Source organism: Anabrus simplex, chromosome 1 (genome assembly GCF_040414725.1).
Source record: "Anabrus simplex isolate iqAnaSimp1 chromosome 1, ASM4041472v1, whole genome shotgun sequence".
In the NCBI taxonomy this organism is placed as follows: domain Eukaryota; kingdom Metazoa; phylum Arthropoda; class Insecta; order Orthoptera; family Tettigoniidae; genus Anabrus; species Anabrus simplex.
Genome location: NC_090265.1, coordinates 1,050,474,056 through 1,050,489,848, shown reverse-complemented (window position 1 = coordinate 1,050,489,848; position 15,793 = coordinate 1,050,474,056). Strand labels below are relative to the sequence as shown.

At 38.3% G+C, this 15,793-nt stretch overlaps 1 protein-coding gene across 2 annotated transcripts in view; it reads right to left on the bottom strand.

Moving 5' to 3' along the window:
* Positions 1-14,908, bottom strand: part of LOC136857947 (uncharacterized) — a 177,972-nt gene extending 163,064 nt beyond the window's left edge. For both annotated transcript variants that reach the window (XM_067137071.2, XM_067137072.2), the window contains exon 1: positions 14,761-14,908. The gene's annotated coding sequence lies outside the window, so the exon portion shown is untranslated. The remainder of the gene's footprint in view (positions 1-14,760) is intronic.
* Positions 14,909-15,793: the final 885 nt, after the last annotated feature.

The window sequence follows — 15,793 nt, the reverse complement described above, 5'->3', positions numbered from 1 at the left end:
TTGAGAAAATGGAGCCAGATTCAATTTTAAAAATTTCCGAGCAGAAAACAACCAAAGGGTGAGTACACGCGGATGCGTAGAAGTAAGCTGGGGGACTAAGTCGACAGAAGTCTTAATAAGATGAAAATTTATAGCATCGGAATGAGAAGAAGTAGAAAAAGGATTAGAAGATTCATACAGAAATTGCGGAGACGGAGTAGGGGGTGGTGTAGGCTGAGGGGGGGCGGTGGGAGAGAAAGGTGGGGGAGGGGGCGATTGACAGAGCGAAGTTTTGTCAGGCGGAAGAAAAGCTGTATAATCGCAAAAGGGTGCTTTCGTTGGTGAAGAAGTTGCAAAGGATAACTCAGAAGACGAAACAGAATCTGTAGAAGAAGAAGAAGAAGAAGAAGAACTTGTAGAAAGTAAATCATAAGTAAGAAAAGGGTTTGGAGCAGACAAATTAAGAGGAGCAGAAGAAGAAGTAGAAGAAGTGTCAGATTGATAAGGAGAAAAGTTATTGGAAAAACAAGCCATCATAAAAAGACGCAAAAGGCAAAGAAATGAAAAGACAGGAATCGAACCCGAGTTGATCTGCTACCAATACTGTAATAACGCTACCAATACTGTCGGGGCGACAACATGGATAATATATTAGTTTGATATGCCACAATGAAATAAAATGTACCAATATTGATAAGATAACGTTAGGCACTCAAACGTGGTTAATAATATATAATAAGAAGTAGGCTATGATGAGGAAAATCGCGCAGTAAGGAAGGAACTAGGCCCAAAAGAAGATGACCAGAATAACAGTGCAAAATAATATATAAATATATTTTAACAACCATAAGTTAACAACCAGATAAAAATTTGGAAATGGAAGAAAAATCTAAAAAACGATGTGCCACATTTACAAAAGTATACAATATGCATCGAAACCAGAACCCTGAAAAGAAAAGGGACGCATGGGAAGGGAAAGGGGACTAGGATGAGAAGGGATCTTCTTCACCGGGTAATTGAATAGTTTAGCAGTAGCAATAGATCATAAATGAGAACTGAAGAAGCTTTCTTTTTGCAAATAGTCCGTAGCGCAGTTCATAAGTAGAAAAAGTCTATGTGAAAGTTTTTAAAGCGAAGCATTGCCACTCGACTGAGTAAAGTATTTATAACAGGCAAATGCCAGAATGAAGGTAAAGTCCAAATGTAAACAAATGCGTTATAAGCCTTGCTCACCGAGTTGCAGCAGATAATGTCCAGCTGAAGTTGACATAATAACACAGTACAGTTGTTAGCGTGTGTAATCCACCACTCCGCCACGTAAGCCCGACTCAAGGATGGATGGGCGGAGAGGGCAATTTAAAGAGGAAAGGAACTTTCCAGAAACGAAGCAAAGGCTATACACACTAGCGAGTTCTAGAAAGAACAAAGTCACGTGGTGCACAGTACACAAGCACGGCAAAGTGTAGCACAGCTGACGTAATCAGTCGAGTTGACAGTAGATGAGCAATGTACATCATGCGGCGAGCGTGGAGTAGAAGCAAGCAGCGCCAGGCAAGGTAGGGAAACGTAGAGTATATACGGAGATCGTAATACTATTACTCTGCATCGTAAAACTACACACGCATACACAAGATGCATCCGCTACAATCAGTTCGCTCCCAGATGGATGTTATGAAGCTGTTTTAGAGAATGTGGGGCCCTCTGATAATTTTCTAGGTTATGATTCGGACATTATTGGCCAGCTTATAAAGTTTCTTAAGATATTTATGGAAGCCGCAATTTATTGACCTTAAAAGTGTAGAGGAACGTACGGTTTGTAGCACGGTAAGAAGAAAAAAAAAACAAGCAAACAAAATTGTCCGCAGCCTACCCTAGACTGAGGTTGACCTGGATATGAATGTGGTAGCCTGCCCATTCACTTGTTATTTCTACGTTTTTGGACTCCACAAAGCGTTACGTCCAGTCATTATAGAGATCTCAACGTACGAAGGTCTCTGGTGAGGGGAAGCGTTACGGCAAAAGAGGGGCCCCCACTGCCTTTGAAATAAAGTAGACCCTTCAGTCTCAGGCAACTATTGAAATGCAATGGAATACATAAGATTCAATAGATACAAAGTCAAATTTGTCCAAAATCATAATATTTGAAATTCATCAGGAGTTCCTTCTTACAACAGGTTTAACCTAATTTAATTTTTCATCAGTAACAGGCATAGAACTTCTGATCTACTTATTACGTCATGACGCTCTGTAATGTAATATTTGAGCTGACAGCAGCATACCAGCATGATATAAAAGTCCAAACGAAGCTTTAATTTCCTATTTACTAGTTTCTAAGGCGTCCCCCCACTCCCGTAATTGAACTGCACTATACTACCAGACTAACGAACGTCTAAACTACACTTGCTTTTCAAATTCTCTGCTTCACCACGTGATACACAGAGCTCAGTGACTCCAAGACCGGCGCTATTCACTCCTTTTAATAATATCATAACTTAACTCATAATCGGAGGTATTCATACACTCATGTTCAAAAAAGCAGAACACCTTGGGAGACTAGAGACAGGAAATTTACATTCACAGGGTATGTGCATTAGTATGTTTTGAAGAAGTGATCAGCATTCGAAACATGTCAGCCCTCAAGTTCAAGGTCCACATCGATATTTCGGCGCACAACCACCGACTGGTAAAATGTGCCTGCGGCTCTCGTTGTCGCTATAAACCGAAGGTAATGTATCAATGTGACTTGAGCAGACATGCAGGATGCCTCGCAGATGTATGCGAGAACCGTACGGTTAAATGAGTTTGAAAGAGGGCGCATTATTGGCATGAGAGAACGTGATGCATCCAAAACGGTAACATTTCTGCTAGTGTGGGACGAAGTGTGTCGGCAGTGCAACGGGTGTGTACAGAATGGTTCAGTGAAGGCCATAAAACACGACAAGATAGGTCTGGTAGCACCACCCAGAACACCCCCCGAGAAGATCGACATCTCATCCGAATGGCATTCCAGGACAGATCTGCGTCTTCCTCGGCCCTCGCGTAACAGTGGAACAGTGTAGCATATAGTACACTAACAGGAGTGACAGTACGTCACCGTTTATTACGGTCTGGGCTATCAGGGCGTCGTCCACTCCTCCGCCTACCTTTGACAAACATGCTAGACTGCAATGGTGTATGGAACGACGTCACTGGGGACAGGAATGGCAGCAGATAGTGTTTTCGGACGAATCCAGGTTCGGTTTGTTTGAAAATGATGGCCGCATTTTGGTTCACCGCAGACAGGAGGAGAGGCATCACATTGACTGCATTCGCACAAGACATACAGCATTAACTCAAGGCCTGATGGTGTGGGATGCTATTGGGTACAACGAAAAATCATAGTTGGTGCGCATTCAGGGCAGAGAGACCATTTTGAACTACGTGAATGACACCCTGTGATCCGTAGCGATACCCTTTCTGCACGACACCCCAAACGCCATATTTCAGCAGGACAATGCGCGATTACATGTTGCTGCACGAACACGCGCCTTCTTGTTGTTACAGAATGTCAAACTGTTGCAATGGCCCGCCCGATCACCGGAATTGTCGCCAATCAAAAATTTGTGAGATATGGTGAAACGACGGGTGCGGCGCTGTGACCCAGTGCTAACCACCAAAGATGACCTGTGGAACCAGGTGAATGCAGCATAGATGGCTATACTCCAGGACGCCATTCGCGCCTTATAAGCGTCGATACCATCACTCATGGAACAAGTTATCTGTGTCCATGGAGGACCCAGTGCCTACTAGGCAACAGGGCACATGCTGAACCTAGGTGACTAAAATGCTAATCGTGTGTGCAGAACGTACTAATGAACATGTCCTGTGAATTAGTGATGGGATATTCGATTCATTTTACTGAATCGATTCATTTGATTGCGTTCACGTTACTGAAGAGATACAGTGAGCCGATTCACGGCGCATTAGAGTCATCGATCCTATTGCATCTGTGTAGTGTGTATTGATAAGACACCAGCAACAGTATTCAGTGCTTGCTGCTGCCATCTGCTCTTCATTCTATGAACTGCTTTCCTATGCGTCATCTAGCTTTTAGATTCTCGATCTTCCTGCAGCCACTTCTTCGCATCAAGTTTTGATGGTACAAAGCCTTCCCCCGACAGTGACAACGCCATTAAATAAATATATAGAGCTATATGAAAAATATGCCTGCTGTCATTTCTTGATGGATACAGCACTTTTGCATCCATCTTTTGGCACAGGCCAGAACAAAGTGTAGCTTCCACTGAAAACTCAGTCTCATACATGGCTGTGACAGTATGGAAGCTGCTGAGGTGTGCGTGGTGCTGAGTAATGACATTCAAAGCACAACCAGTGTGTCTGAGTGCCATGTAAAGTGTTGCTCATAGGGTTAGTTGTGCTACAATAGCACTGTCTGGCCCAGTGAGGAAAGCAATGGCAAACTACCTCACTCCTCATCTTGCCTAGTGCGCCTCATTTTGGTACTGCCATTGGTTTTTGTAGTTTCCCTATGACTGCACAGCCTGTGGTGGTGCTATTTGAGGATACAACCAGCCTCTGTGCTGATGACCTAACAGACAGACATATGAAAAATATTTGTACACTGCATTTAGAGCTGTCGCGCAGGTGGGAAATTCTCTATCAATTGTTTGCCTAGTCTTTTCTTAAATGATTTAAAAGAACTTGGAAATGCCATTGTATTCTCGGTAAGTACATAATACAAAATAAAGAAGTTAAACATTGAAATGCATGAAAAAATAGGTACTTGCGCAATACCATTACACCCTTATTACAACAGAAATCTTACGTAGTTAATAATAATAATAATAATAATAATAATAATAATAATAATAATAATAATAATAATAATATATAAGAACTTGTCCTGACTGACTGACTGACTGACTGACTGACTGACTGACTGACTGACTGATTCATCATAGCCGAGCCAAAACTACTGGACGTAAAGAAATGAAATTTTGGGATACATTCATATTAACATGTAGGTGCTGGCTAAGGGAGTATTTTTGGATATTCCGTCGCTAAGGTAGTTAAAAGCTGGGTTAATTTTTAAAATGAGGGTATCTATATCTCAAAACTTTAAAGGTTTACAGATGTAAAAATTGGCATTTAGAATCTCCTTTATAAATAAGGAAACACGCATTTTTTTGTTTTCGGAAAATCCCAATAGGAGGGCTGGAAAAGGGTGAAAAATTGGTTGAATTTCTTTAATGAGGCTACTTATATTTCAGAAAGTGAAGGTGTTACAGACCTGAAAATTGGTATATGGAATCTCCTTTAAAAATAAAGAAACACGTATTTTTTTGTTTTTGGAAAATCCAAATAATGGAGGTGAAAAGGGGTGAATTTTGAAAATGAGTGTACCTATATCTTATAAATTTAACAATTTACAGATATAAAATTGGTATTTGGAATCTCCCTTAAAAATAAAGAAAAAAGCATTTTTTTGTTTTCGGAAAATCCTAATAGAAGGGTTGAAAAGGGGTGAAAAGGGGTGAAAAATGGTTGAATGCCTTTAATGAGGATACTTATATCTCAGAAACTGAAGATATTACAGACCTGAAAATTGGTATTTGGGGTCTCCTTTAAAAATAAAGAAACATGTACTTTTTGTTTTTGGAAAAACCAAATAGTGGGGGGTGAAAAGGGGTGAATTTTTAAAATGAGTGTATCTGTATCTCAATACTTTAAAAGTTTACAGATATAAAAATTGATATTTAGAATCTCTTTTAAAAATAAAGAAACATGTATAATTTTTTTTTCTGAAAATCCCAATAGGAGGGGTGAAAAAGGGTGAATAAAGGGCTGATTGCTTTTAATGTGGATACTTATATCTCAGAAACTGAAGATATTACAGACCTGAAAATTGGTATATGGGATCTCCTTTAAAAATAAAGAAGCACCTATTTTTGGTTTTAGGAAAATCCAATTAATGGGAGTTAAACAGGAGTGACAAATTGGGGTCAATTTTTAAAGAAATAATTTCTGCAGTACATCTCAGAAACGTAAAATGTTAGAGACGTAAAAACTGATATTTGGATTCTCCTCTAAAAGCAAAGAAACATAGGTCGTTTGTTTTTGGAAACTCCACTTAAGGGGAACTAAAAACGGGGTGAAATTTTAAAATGAGAATTTCTACAGTTTATCTTACAAACTTAACATGTTACAGAATTGAACAATGGTATTTTTATCTCCATTAAAACAATGAAACGTATTTTTTAGTTTTCGAAAAAACCACTTGGGTGGGGGTAAAAGTGACTGAAAATGGTGTTGAATTCTTTTAATTAGGATACTGATATCTCAAAACTGCATATGTTACAGACGTGAAATTTGCTATTTGGAATTTGCTTTAAAAGTAAAGAAACAAGTATTCTGGGAAAATCCAATGAAGGGTGGGGGGAGGTGAAAGAATTGAAAAATTAATTGAATTAATTGTATGAGGATACTTACATCTAATAAAAACTAAAGTTGCTACAGACGTGAAAATTGGTATTTGGATCTCCTTTAAAAATAAAGAAAAACGCGGTTTTTGGGGAGGGGGAAGAATCATCTTGGGGGGCGGGTTTGAAAAGGAGTTAAACTCCTTTCACAAGGACAAATATCTCAAAAACTGAAGATGTTAGAGTCGTGATACTTGGTATTTAGAATATCCTTTACTATTAAAGAAACAAGTATTTTTGCCGGAAAATTCACTTAAGGGTGGTAGTGTAAAAGGAAGTGAAAATATGTAATTATGTTTATGGGGATACTTATATCTCAAAACTGAAAGTAACAGACGTGAATATTGGTATTTGGAATCTCCTTTAAACAAAAAGAAACGCGCCTCCTTTTGGGGGGGAGGGTGGGGGTAAATCAACTTCAAGGCGGTGGGATTAAAAAAGAGGTGAGACCTATAATTGATGTTATCGATCATAACGTACTTATAAGGAGCCTCCGTGGCTCACGCGGCAGCGCGTCGGCTCTCACCGCTGGGTTCCGTGGTTCAAATCTCGGTCACTCCATGTGAGATTTGTGCTGGACAAAGCGGAGGCGGGACAGGTTTTTCTGTGGGTACTCCGGTTTTCCCTGTCATCATTCATTCCGGCAGCACTCTCCAATATCATTTCATTTCATTTCTCATTCATTAACCATTACCCCAGGGGAGTGTGACAGGCCTCGGCAGCCGGCACAATTCCTATCCTCGCCGCTAGATGGGGGGCTTTATTCATTCCATTCCTGACCCTGTCGAATGACTGTAAACAGGATGTGGATTTTCAATGTACTTATTCTGATCATAAACCGATCATTTTTAATCTTTCCTGGGTTCGTTTTCAAGAGCCATCTTTTCATTTGGAGAACTTAAAGTTAGATTACAGTAGATTCTCCTGGCATATAAATAAAAATTTAAACACATTTGAAATAAACGATAGGAATGAGATGGACCGTGCAATTGTTCGCCTCTATAGTAAGGTCAGTAATGCACGAAAGTATATCATTTGTATCGCCAGAAATCCTGCGCACTTGCCTAACCGCGACAATGGTGCTGATCACATTTTCAGCAATGACAATGGCAGCAGATGTAATTTACCGCCAAGTAGCCGTCCTGCATCTTGCTGTGGGGTCCATAATAATAATAATAATAATAATAATAATAATAATAATAATAATAATAATAATAATAATAATAATAATAATAATAATAATGTTTTGGCCCGTCGTCAAAATGTGCGGACCGCGCTGGAAATGTGTCCTGGACGGGTAATGACTACGAATGCAGTCCGACCGCGGGTTCAGTACCGCCAAGGCACCCAAGACGACACCACGCTGGAACTCCTCAAGGATTTGATCCATATTAAAAATGCTTATAGGAAAAGATGGCAAAGATTTACAGTAGGGGTCCAACTGACCGGGTGAAATACCTGGACGTAGCCCGAGAAGTACAAAATCGATTGCTGGAAAGAAAGATTGAAAATGGGAGGAACTTTGCCGTAATCTCTCAGAAAATGAGTCAGATAGCAAAATTTGGCGGATTTTCTCAAAAAACGAGTCAGATCACGAATTTCGGCGGATTACATACAAAACGTAAAGCATCCAATTATAAATTTCAGTATAATACCGTAACGAAGCACGGGTATCTTGCTAGTCATTTATATAACTCAAATTGTATACACTACCTTACGGTTTCCCACAGTTCTCTGAAAGTCACAACTCTATTATATATACAGAATTAGATATAAAAATACCTGTGTCCACAATAAGTAGCCTACATATGAAACATAAATCAAGTAAGTTGCTTTACGTCGCACCAACACAGATAGTTCTTATGGCGACGATGAGATAGGAAAGGGCTAGAAGTGGAAAGGAAGTGGCCTTGGCCTTAATTAAGGTACAGACAAAATACGGGCAAAGAAAAGGCATGGAAGACGATGGATACGACCTGCAAGGTCTTCACTTCCCTCAGATTACATCGAATTCGCGACGCTAAGAAAAATTACAAACAAATGCAGCGGAGAAAGTATAAAGATTATGTCGGGTCTGTTGAGGAGGATATTATGAGACATCCACAAAGATTTTGGAAATTTATTAATTGCTAATCAGAATCTAGGCGGCTACATTATTTGATGATTAATGAAGACAAGGAAATTAGCTTACTGAAAGAAATTCCGGATAATTTTGCTGACACTTTCGAAAAATTCCATTCATCTAGTGTTCTCTGTACTTCTTACACCGAACAATTCGGGGAAATTAACTTATCATTAGTGGTAACTTCGGCATCGGAAGTCTGCAACTTCTTGAAGGCGATGGATATGAAGAAGTCATGTGGTCCAGATCGCATTCCAGGAATTTTGTTGCGTGACTGTGCTGAGGAGCTGGCAAGCCCACTAGCCACAATAATCAACTGGTCTCTTCGTACAGCCAATTTCGAGTCCGAATGGAAGAGAGGTTATGTTATTCCAGTCCTTAAGAAAGGTGACAAATCTTTATTTGTCAATTACAGACCAGTAATTCTTCTTTCACTCATTTCCAAAGTAGCGGAAAGAGTCGTGTACAAAGCCTTATACAGTGCAGTCTGCGGTATAAATAACATTAACCAGCATAGTTTTGTGTAGAAACGCTCAACTACCACCAATCTTGCTATGTACTCCCACTTCATATCTAGCGCTCTGGACAATTTATTGCAAGCAGGTTGATGCCGTGTACACGGATTTTTCCAAGGCTTTCGACTCTGTGCAGCATACCGTAATGCTCCTCTAACTATGTTGTCAGCATATGGCATTCTAGGAAGCTTGCTTGAATGGTTTAAATGCTATCTTTACGACAGGAGGTATTCAGTAAAATACGAGGGTATCATTTCTCGCCCTTATCAGCCTACGTCTGGCGTTCCACAATGTCCACTACTGGAACCTTTGTGTTTCCTTCTATTTGTTAATGATCTGCTATCACAAATCCATTCGAGCAACTACCTGCTCTATGCTGATGACCTTACTATACAGGTAACTGAAAAGATGAGTGACTGTGAATTGTTACACTCCGATATAAATAATATTAGTGATTGGTGCAAAAAGTGGCATTTAACCCTAAATATTTCAAAGTGCAGTGCAATATCCTTCACGAGAAAATCACGAATCAGTGTATTCAATTATCATATAAATGATCAAGAAGTGAACTGTGTTAATAAAATTAACGATCTTGGTATTATTTTTAGCAATCAGAATGGTCTGTCTTTCAATGAGCATGTGTTAAATATCGTTAACAAGGCATTTAAAACGTTAGGCTTCCTCAAAAGAAATTGCAAGAGTTTTAAATCTGTTGTCGCATCGAAAAACTCTGTATTTCTCGCTTGTACGATCTATTAATAGTCTAGAGTACTGCTCTGAAGTGTGGAACCCCTCACAGCAATACTTAGTTAACGCCTTAAAGCGAGTACAGATCAGATTCTCAAAATGGACCAGTAAAAAGTGTTTGGTATCAAACTGTGATCGATAGATTATGATTTGTTTTGTACAAACATGCGTATTGAGTCTCTTAGAACTAGGAGCAGGTATGCCAACGTACGTTTCATACACAAATGTATCGGTAATTTCCTTGAGTGTCCCAGTTTACTCCAGTTGCTACCAATTCATGTTCCTTCCCGCAACACCCGACAGGCTGTCACCTTTCAATTAGCCAGGTGCAGAACGGAATCATACAGGAACTCTTGGTTTATGCAGGCCCTAAGATCCCTGAACGAAATTAGCGGGATCTAGTGAGCGGGATCTAGTGAAATTCGCAGACATCTTATGGACGCTTCATAGGCAGTGTGTTCCTTGTACCTTGTTCCGTGCATTTGGAAACTGAAAATTATACTTCCTTCCTTCCTTCCTTCCTTCCTTCCTTCCTTCCTTCCTTCCTTCCTTCCTTCCTTCCTTCGGTCATTTCAAATGTATAAACACTTTTCTGTTTTCATTTCTTCCTTATGTGTTTTGTAAATATATATATTATCGGCATACTTTATCTTGGTGCATTTACACCCTAGTACTGAATCGGTTGACCTCGGCAATCTTCGAGATACGTACTGGCAACCTTTGAAACACAAACTATAAATCACTTAAGCATCGTTGTGCGGCATCTGGCGTACACTTTACGTACTAGTACTGTTGTTGTTTACACAGCAAAGCCAAACTATAGAATTCATGCTAGGAACAAGATTCGCATCGAGAAATGTTATACAATGTTATATAATGTGTATGTGACACAGTTGTTGGCTTAAGATAATAACGGTTTAGAAACTTCATATCGATCGATCATATTCTCGATTCAATTCAGATTTTCGTTCACTTGGCAGCACTGCTGGAACCGGGACAGCTCCCTCCTTACTCCTCACCCCCGTACGCAAATGCACCAAGATAAAATGTGCCGATTATATATATATATATTCGTATTATATATTGCTTATAATTAGTAGTAGTAGTAGTAAGTGCTGTTAATATTGTTATCATTTGAATGTATTATATCATCTGTAATTGGAGAAATAATAACTCTGTTGATGATAAATAAAGAAATCAAATCAAATAAAGCACCAGCATTTTCCTGGTGTAACAATGGGAATCCATGGAAAACCATCTTAACGGCTGACAACGGTACGATTCGAACCCACCATACTCCGAATGCAAGCTTATCGTTACACGACCCTAAACGCACGGTCAACTAGCTCGGTCGTCTTTGAAAACATATTTTTCTATAAGCAGGGCATTTTTTAAATCGTCATGTTTTGTATAGGCTACCCGAGATGTACAGTAGCCCACTGATTTTCTGATTAAACATATTTTTATTTAAGCTATTAAATCAGTCGGCTCACTTACTCACTGTCCACGTACACCGGTGATCTCGTGATTTGATTATTGAAGTATGTTGCAATGATGCGACATACGAACTGAGAGAATACCGAGCGGTTCTTCCGAATATTAAACAGTCTATTTCGAGTGGTCATGACCATGACTCGTAGTCATAGGGTAGGCTAGATAATAACCACTAATTACTTTTACGGTTTTCGGAGACGCCGAGGTACCTGGAATTTAGTCCCCCAGGAGTTCTCTTACGTGCCAGTAACCGACACATGGCTGACGTATTTGAGCATCTTCAAAAACCACAGGACTGGCCAGGATCGAACCTGCGAAGTTGGAGTCAGAAGGCCAGGCCTCAACCGTCTGAGGCACTCAGCCAGGCGAGTAGGCTAGAGAGATGAGTTTAATTAATTGTCGAATGTCAGCTAGTTATAAACGTACTGATTGTTAAATAGAATAACCTAATAGCCTACCAATGTCCAGTGTCCCGCTAGTGAGCCGTGTGTGTATTGTGTCTCACTGATCCGTGAGTGCGCACTGTCGCTGCGAGACAGTTGAATCGTGTGCCGTGAGCTCACCGAACACTGCGCCCTATTTCACCACCCGGCCTGCTGTAAATCGCACGGTCTGGCTTGCACAAAACTTCCCTTCAATATTACTCTTCAAAAATTTGGCTGAGGATGTAATTTTGTTTCTTCTAACGTTTGAAGCTTTGGACATAGTCATATGGCAGAATATCTTTCCTTATACAAAGTTTAAATTTCTTAGGATCTGGAAAATAGTCATGAATGTATTTTAAGTCCTCGCTTGAAAGTCCATTTACAAGTGTATTAAGAGGAAAGCTTATAAATTTATAGGAATCTAGAAAGCGAATGCTAATATCACCTACACGTTAACTGAATGAAACAAAACGCTCATGATTTTGTGCAATTATAGTGAACTTTGTGCCATTTCATATTGCAAACTCACGAACAATGAAGCGGCTGTCGTAGCCTGACAAGTTATGGAAAAAGCAAGGAATAAATGCTGTGCAGGGTCACGATATTTACCAGTAAAGTGGCAGTGATATCTAACCGTAATCTCTGGAAATGTAATTGGCTGTTTACAGATGTGACATTCATCATGCATAATCACATCATCCAATGACATTTGAATTGGAACTGGATGTGTTAAAAGAAAATGAATACGATGTAATAACTCTCGTAATTCATTTAACAGCCATTCAGCACAGTTTTTTCCCTGATACATCTTAAAAAATGATAATGATGAATCATACGAACAAACATGCTACAGAAAACGGTGCATGCTTCTGTATATAATAAGTATATGGTTCATCAAGTCTGGTAGGCAACGAAGAAAAGGTGCTGTAAGACATTCAAAATCAGCATAAACAGGGAACGGAAAAGGTTCCTGACGATAATGATTCTCAAATTTCATTTCGGCATTTTCTCTATTTGGAAGAACAAGTTTTACGGCTGGGTGTGTTGTACAATCAACTAAGTATGAAGCTAACATGCTTTCTGATAAAATGTATTGCAAGCATTTGTCACATATAAATTTATTTTCTCTGTGCGATGAAAGTTGAGAGCTTAACAACCGTGAAAGGTTTGTTATAAGACAGTAGTGGCCTGTGTTTTCATCGCAAACATACGTAAGATGAATATGGCGTTGTTTTGGAGGAGAATCTGTTTAAAATGGTCCTACAATACACTCTCCGTTTACACCGTACACAGAAAATGAAAAATAGGATTATTTTTCTCAAATTTGGAAATGTTTGTTAAGTTCATTGGAAGGGTAACTCCGTCAACATTTAACGTCTGTTGCAACTCAATAAACATATCTTTATACCGTGGTTTCTTGAAGGGTTATTTGTTGCTGGTTTTAATGCCATTGCGATATACCATAGAAAGCAATAGTCATCATTATTTCTGAATATTTATAACAGGTTTTTTTATCTACAATTGCTTGCGGAAGTTCGATATATTGTCTACCTGAATTTAATGGATCAAATTTACAGACATTAATCTGAAGATGAGAAATACTTTGTAGAGCTTTAATGCTGCACCCTCTTCAAACGTTTGAAATTTGGCAAGCAATTCGTCTACAACGTGTTCACGAAACCATTCTGAAATATTATCCGAACATAATATTTTTGTCATTTTCGACAATATATAAAAAGTTTCATGAATTTCAATATTATCTTTAAAAAAGAATAAATGAAATGCGACTGAGGCATTTAGCTTATGCGTAGTTAGCAAAAAAGATACTTTTTCTTCAAATACATTATAGGAATATATTAAAAACGAATTTGGATCTAAAATATTCAAAGAATTTTTTTATAATACCACTTAGTATACGTGACGAATAGTCTCCCAATTAGATGCCATGACATTAAAAATATTAAAATATCCACAAAACTAAGAATACATGTATTGTCTCCTATTCCATTGTATATCAAGGCAATTTTTAGTTGATTTATATTAATTGATTCTGAATCTGATAACGCATTAAATCTATTAGGTAAAATAATTGACATTCTTCGCAGATACACAATATTCTAACACGAAATCTTGTAGATATTCTCCGAAGTGGAATAACTTTAAATTGATCATTAACAGGAATAGCACTTAGTCGTTTTGTTGTGGTCCCTGTAAACCGCCCTAGATTGTTAATCATTTCCGCGTTTCTAAAAATCTAAAATACTATTTTTAGAAAAATAAAAAGATAAAAACATACCTTTAAATGATGTACGCTTTGAAAGAAGATACGGCAAAGCACTCCCTAGTCCTTTCTGCGATCGTTGAAAGCACCTCCCTACTCCTTTCTGCGATGTGGATACGGAAAAAATACACCAATCAGTAAATTTTGGTCGCTCTGATATTATGCGTCTTCTTTTAAAAATGAAGATAATATCTAATGAGAAAGATAAAAAATGAAAATAATAATATTTTTAATGTAAAAAATCAAACATTTTTCAGATTAATGTAGAAAATCAAGCCGCAAGATTTTTGCACACAGCGGATAATAATCACTAATAATGATGGAGTAGTCAGCAGATAACAACTCTCTAGTCCTTTCTGCGATGTGGATACGGCAAAATGTATATCAGTCAGTAAACGTTGGTCGCTCTGTACAAATGAAAATAATATATAAAAAGAAGGATAAAATCAAATACAGTAATAATAATAATAATAATAATAATAATAATAATAATAATAATAATAATAATAATAATAATAATAATCAAACTTACTTTTTCAGATTCATTTAGAAAATCAAGCCGAAAGATTTTTAGCAGATAACAATCACCGATGATGATGGTGTAGACAGCAGATATCAATCACCGATAATGATAGCAATAATGATAATGATGATTTTCTAAAAGGAAAAAATCATAAATATATATACATTTTTACAAACAGTACACATGCGTGCTTACCTTAGTTAATCTTGTTGCGAAAGCAGCTTCGTTGAAAGTAAGAGAGGGGGAAGAATTGATTGTTCGTTTATATACACATGCATCGATCAGGGTTCATTCTCTGTCAGCATTTTTTTACGTTGAGCACATTGGATTGAGGTCTGCCACCAAGTTTCTACACACGCACAGGTATTATATATATATATATATATATATATCTTCACTCTTGTTAACGAATATAAACAGAGCAAGTGACTATGCGTAAACTATCTTCAGGACTGCTAACTACCATTTGCCTAGTATGAAAATGTAAAACCGAGGAAAACCATTTTCAGATAAGTATATATTGGTTTGTGACCTATTAGCTTCACGGAAAGCTATCTTCATGGCTGGCATTTGTAACCATCTCCACGTTTTCACACATGCACACAGATATTTGTACACAAATACCTAAAAATTAATATTCATTTTCACGATAATATAAAATGCACTGATAAAAACACGTTTGAACAGACCACGTACATAAACAGTATCTGTACTGTGCAGACGTACTGACCACTCCTGTCTTTGTTCATAAGATACGACGTAGACAGGGTAGCCAGTATGCCACATCATGAATAATGGCTTTGGTAGTCGCTTTCCGACACAGGTAGATTATATACCGACGATAGGAGATAAGAAACAAGTGATCATGTTCTTAATTGATGTACATCCCCCAGCATTTGCATCGAGGAAACTGAATACTGTATTTAACACGATGTCGGCATGTTAGTGTTAAATTCAAAATTGATTGTACCCGGTAGCTTATTTCTTTTGACTTTCCTATCTAGATAGGTTTTATAACGATAGAAAGCGGCCGTGTCCATAATTAAGGTACAGCCCCCAGCATTTGCATGGTGTAAAATGCAAAACCACGGATAAACGATCTTCAAGGAGGCTTGTGACAGTACGTTTTCATTGTGTTAGAAAGGCTGTCGACTGTCGAATTCGTACCCCGCTGCTTGCCCCTAACCACACACCCAATACGATTATTATTATTATTATTATTATTATT